Here is a 6,000-nt window from a genome sequence, read left to right as displayed (position 1 = left end):
AACGTGTGTGGTTTCACCCTGACATCGCTAGTTTGATATGACACCCCTGCCGAGGTTGAGGAGAAAAGAGCTATTTGAAAATAAAAGCCGTGCCAAAACTCAAAGTGATTTCTGCAAAGGAGAAATTCACAAACCCCGAACACCTGAAAGCTCTTCAGAGCCAACCACAGGAACATCAACGTGTGAAGAGGCCAAGAGTGACTGCTGCTCTCAAGCTGATCATCGCAATGGGTCCCCGTCATTGCTGCATCATGCCCTGTACTGAGAGTCTTCGTGTGATAATAGGCTCAAAAGGAACCGACTCTGGCGTGATGCAATATCTGTGCTGCAGCACTCACTAAGAAAGTTAATTTATTGCTCATATATGTCCCTGTGGGAATTTGAGAAAACTCGATTGAAAAACATGTTGACAGTTTGATTTTTTTAAATGCCCGACTTGCTTTACACGTAGAGATGTCAATTTTGCTCTGATAAACAAATCCCAATTTCTCGTGTTTCAGAAATGATTCCATAAAATCTCGCTTCATATGGAAATCAGATGGAGTTATTGTGGCAGACTACATATCTCTTGACAGACAGCATCGCTGCACCATAATTGTAGAGCCCTTTGAGGATATCACAAATCCCTGGCGGGTCTGACGACGGATCCCGTCCATGCCAGACACTATCAGCTGTCCAAGCACCGCGGGTGACATGGAACGAAGGCGACACTTACATCAAGGAATATTAAACAGAGGTCTCTGTGGCTCCAACTCCAAAGAACTCTAACTCCATGTGGAGATGCAATATTAAAAGAACAAAGACACTTACAAGGAAATGTTTAAGTCTAGAGGACACACAGCTTTGTATATGAACATATTTAATGATTACTTAATGCACGTGGTGTTAATGTAGATGATCTGATGGTAGGCAGCTTTCAAAGCAATTTTACACTGATAGTATACTGTATATAAGAACATAAATATAAAAGTTTAGCTTGTGAAGTGTGTTTGGGGGCTCTCTGAGGAATGAAGTAAACTTATTCTCAGGAGGACAAGAAGTAGAAAAAGGGCGATGTTCATGGATCGATTTGCAGATGAAAGAGAAATGGCAGATCAGGGAAGCAGAACATTTGTTGAGTTTATGTTATCACAGAGGAAGTCACAGGTAAACTCTTCTCATTATACGCTGGATTTATTGCAACAGTACACAGCTAATAGTACCAGATGTTGTACTTTAATCTAAAGGGCTGCGATTATTTTTATTATCGATTAATGGAAATTAGATTATTATGGATCAATCAATTACCGTTTAATTCATAAATTAAATGCTCATCACATGTTGCAGAAGTCCAAAACCCGAATATATTCAATTTACTATCATAGAAAGAAAAACACAAGATTTTCACATTTAAGCAGCTGGAACCAGCACATTTTGGCTTAAAAACAATTGCCAATTTCGAGGTTAGCTTGAATTCATGGTGTGTGAAATAGAACCCAATGGTAATGAGGTTTCACTGCAGAAAAGTGTAAAATATAGATAAAAAACTTAAACCACTCCTGCAGCATAAACCACCTCTTCGTTCTCCATCTGTGCACTCAATATGTTCCACTGCCGCTAAAGTATGGCTAAATAAACTTTTTTCAGTTGTAGCTTGCATGTTAAACTGCCTACATTGGTGGTCGTTTGCATCTGTGTTCGCTAACATCTTGTCGAAAAGGAAAGAAGCGAGAACGGGACGCCTGGGCAGTTGCATTAAACAGAAAAATAATTAGAGAGTGGTAAAACTTCACTTTTGCAGTTAGTAATGCAAGATATGTGCACCGCCCGCTGAAAAAAGAAGGACTTGAATTTAAAAGGGACGGGAGCACAACCATTATCTCTACTTGAATATGGCTGTACTACTGCTGTCACCAACTTGAAGGACATGCTGATGCAGGTTGAAAGGGGTTATATTCATGCACAAAAGGAGAGTGTGATTAAATCACCCAATTTAATTAATGTCACCTCAAAGTTACATTAAAGAACAAAACTAAAATGCAATTAATTGAGATTGCCGAGCAAACTTCCATACTGGCCCAGACTGCAGGGAAAGCAGACAGCTTCCAGGTCCACACAAACACACAAGCTCCCCTCTGAAGTCGGAAGTGCTCCACAGCCGATTAATTGTCATTTGTCCAAAAAATCCGACTGGTCTCTTTGTAAGGTCTTCCAATAGAGCAGACATTGAGTGGCCATTACTCATTGTGTTGGCGATGCAGTTACTGATCACACATGAAGAGAATAAGGATATCTGGCATCATTTTCTGTCTACAATACAATGTGTTAAAAGTGTTCCGCAGAATCATAATCGTATCACACTGTGAGAAAAATAAAAGAACATTGGTTCACCAGACAACAACAGCGATCCCATTACTAATTCTAATTGCTAAAATAGTCATACTTAGCAGACAAAATAAGCTTTCCATTCAGCCTGAAAGCAGGCCTACCGCAGAGTATGTAGACAATACACACTAAGTAATGTCAACTTTATTATTCATGAATACAAACACATTCTCATCTTCTTGTGTGTATGGCCCCAGTGTGTGTGTGTGTGTGTGTGTATATACAGTATATATGGCTCAAGGTCAGCTAGATAAAGAAGTCAGAGAATCATGTGGCGAGAAAACAAGAAATGAACAAAGAAGAAACAGCAAATGTGTCAGCTTCAACCAATCACATGACATCGGCAATGACCAAGGCTGTTCACGAGTGTGAACCGAAGCCTGTAATCTGCTTTCACAAGTTTGCCTGTACGAGCAGATTTGACTTTGCTAGAGCACACTACCAGCCTTACTGTCTGGGTTTTTTTGGGTCTGTGCATGACACGACACAAGGTTTTGATGATCTGGCGGCTTTACATAGTTTTCATATTCAGAATTGTAAAACTGTGTCCATGTTTACACCTATGTTTTATTTGCAGACTGCAGGATCATCAATTTAGGTTGCGATTAAATCAAAGTGCCTTGTAACATAACAAATTGACGTGACTAAAGATGACACAAAGCAACATGCATTTGATTCAGTGGGAGATGCACCACTGACGGAGCAAAAAACAAAGCAACAAAGCGTAACACAGGTCCATTTGACATTCCTGTCTCTGCAGCAGGCTGCCCTCTGCTTTCCCAGCAAGCATGCTGAGGATATAGCCAGGTTGTAATTCGAATCCCCCCATGGGTGTTCACAGAGTAAAGCCAGGGCAACAACAGTACTGTGTTATCGGTGTCAGAGCCACTGGGTAGACTATATCAGATAAAGGCTCAGGGAGGTGGGGGCAAGGCTTTACCTTGAAGCAAAATGGGGTTACAGCAGTTCATACGGCAACAATCAGAGTACGGCAAGTCATCCAAATAGACTGATGGAGATTGGTCTGTGCAGCGATTAGCTGATAGATTAGCAAAGCATGACATGTGTGCTCTGCCTGAACTAATACAATGCTCTCTTTCAGACAGGTGTTCATGTGTTTAGTTGGTTTTCACGGCTCTGCAGTAATCTGTACTCCCTACTCTGCTGGCATGCTGAAAAGAGATGCAGGGAAGAAATGCTAATCCCTCCCCAAACCCAGAACTGTGTGGTAAATAAAGTGGAGCGACCAACAAGTCTTCATACCTAACAACACAGAACACAACCTGGACACAAGCCTCCCTTCTCTTGGTTGGGGCTGCCTTTATGTTTTACTTTACCCCCATGCAGGTTTTTTTTTGCAAATTAAATGCACAATCAAAGTCTGACATTTGGGGAAATACTCGTATTCACATACTTGCTAAGAGTTACATGAGGAGAACCAGATTGTATACCTGTGCATGGAACTTGAGCAGACAGTTGATTAGCTTTGCATCTCAAGGAGTCATCAGGAAGTTATAATGAATGAGTGAAGATCAAGCGGATACCGCGGTCCAAGGTGGCGCCCCATTCATTCCTACGACAGTTGGTCACTGTCGCAGTTGGTACGGCAAAATTCTTTTTCAGACTTCTGCGTTACTGGACCCATGAAGTCAAAGCGTTAAACATTTTTTCTGGCTGACTTCCTGTGAGCTCCGGAAGACAAACAAATGGTATAAATAGTTTGACTCCCCTAGACGTTCCAAACTTTATTGAACCGAATGGATCAAAATCCAAACGTATAAAGAACCAGTGGAGGAGTTTGTGATACCTCACACAAAAATATAATCAGTGTTTTTTAGGCAAATCGTGCACAACAACATATTAGGGCCATTGCAGGTATTGTAAATTTAGAAGAACAAAAAAAAAACGTTTTCATTTTTGTCAAGCAACCGCATCCCTTCACTTGGATTTACCTCATCACACTGCAGTCAAGCCGTCAGTCGCATCTCCATGGTCCAATCAGCCATTCTTAAAATTGTAGGGCACCCATGTATTTGACTATATACTGATTTTAGGGGAAATTAATTCAAATGGCCCAGATCAAGCGGACAGGGAGAGCTACGGACTTGGAGAAGTTAGAGACTGCGTCCAGTTTTCAAAATAAGGCGTCAACAAAGGATAACATACACAGATAAATAAGATTGATTGGATTATATTCACAATATAAAACATGTTACCTGTGTTCCTTATTAATTAAAAAGACAATAACATTAAATAGTGAGGGGGAATGTCTTTAGTCTTCAATGACTGATACACTTATTCAGACACAAAATCAAACATTTTTAATTTAGAGATATGCAAATAATAATGAATTATAATGGCACCTCACGTATTCAGAGACTCTTGCAGGCTTTTTTGATCTTCATCATCTCAGGGAATATTGAAGTTTTCTTTTCTCAGATTATTACCCCCATTATACTCCGTAATAATAATAATAATAATCTTTAATTATTGTATTTGTACCTGGGGCTCTAACACTAATAGTGTTAGAGTGTGTGTTACCACGTCTACAGCGCTTGAGTGTTATGTGCTGGAACTATTTCTCTCCTCATGCAGCGACTTCCTGTTGTCATTGTGTCTATCTCCAACGTAGGCTCATGTAACCTCGTTAAAATGAGTCACTTAATAAGACTATAACTTAGTAACTTGTTAATATATTGCACAAAATATTACACTGATGCTGCATCAGCCATCCTCGACGGATCTCTGTGAGAGCAAACAACTTGACACCGTTCCACAAATAAGCGAACACCTTTGCTGCCAATTCTGCACACGCGGAGTGTCAAGACCAGACTTTTAATGTCGTGTGCATCTAGTGGCTCTACAGAGATAGAAACTCAGTCACTGACATCATTTGCTCTCTTTTGAACTATGAATTGACGAGCGCGATCACACACGCCTGGCATACCCTCCTCGGTGTTACTCCTGCAATTTACACCCTCCCAATGAGTCACACTACTTCCAGGCAATTAGTAAGTGCACCGTACCGGCTTGGCTTTTGGCCACACGCAGACACTTCAAAATTTGATCAGTGACAATTTGCATTTGCTGCAGGGTTTCAAAACACCAGGGCATCTTAGGAAGGATGTTCAGCATCAGGAGACATTTGAGTTACCCTGCAGGAGAGGACGCCTGTGATCCTGGATAGTCACTCATTAAGCTAATGTTGGAGTAACATGTATGAAAACTAACGAGAACGTAACAACAAATAAAACTATAAAAGCAATAGAAAGCGTAAACAGAAAGCAATAAAATCAGTCAAGCAAGACTTAAAGACTAAATAGCTGTGGATTTCCAGCATTTCTAACACTATTTTGCAGAACAAACTAATGGATAAACATCCGTATCTTGTCTACATTGAAGTTAAATGTTATGTTGTTTATGTTCCTGAGACATGAGAGCTAATTATATTCTCCCAGGTTGGTAGATACGTAGGCAGCCCTCCCAACCTTTTTATTCAGCCCAGATGAAATAATTGGACGGATGTATTACAGTCCTGCAACAGCCACAGACACCTTTTAGCTGTCGGGATGTAAAGAGAATTTCAACAAATATGAGTGTTGTGACTTATTGGCCCATGAACGCGCAGGTTCGTGA

This window comes from Pholis gunnellus (genome assembly GCF_910591455.1).
Source record: "Pholis gunnellus genome assembly, chromosome: 18".
NCBI classification, from domain to species: Eukaryota; Metazoa; Chordata; class Actinopteri; order Perciformes; family Pholidae; genus Pholis; species Pholis gunnellus.
This window is presented reverse-complemented; position numbering follows the sequence as displayed.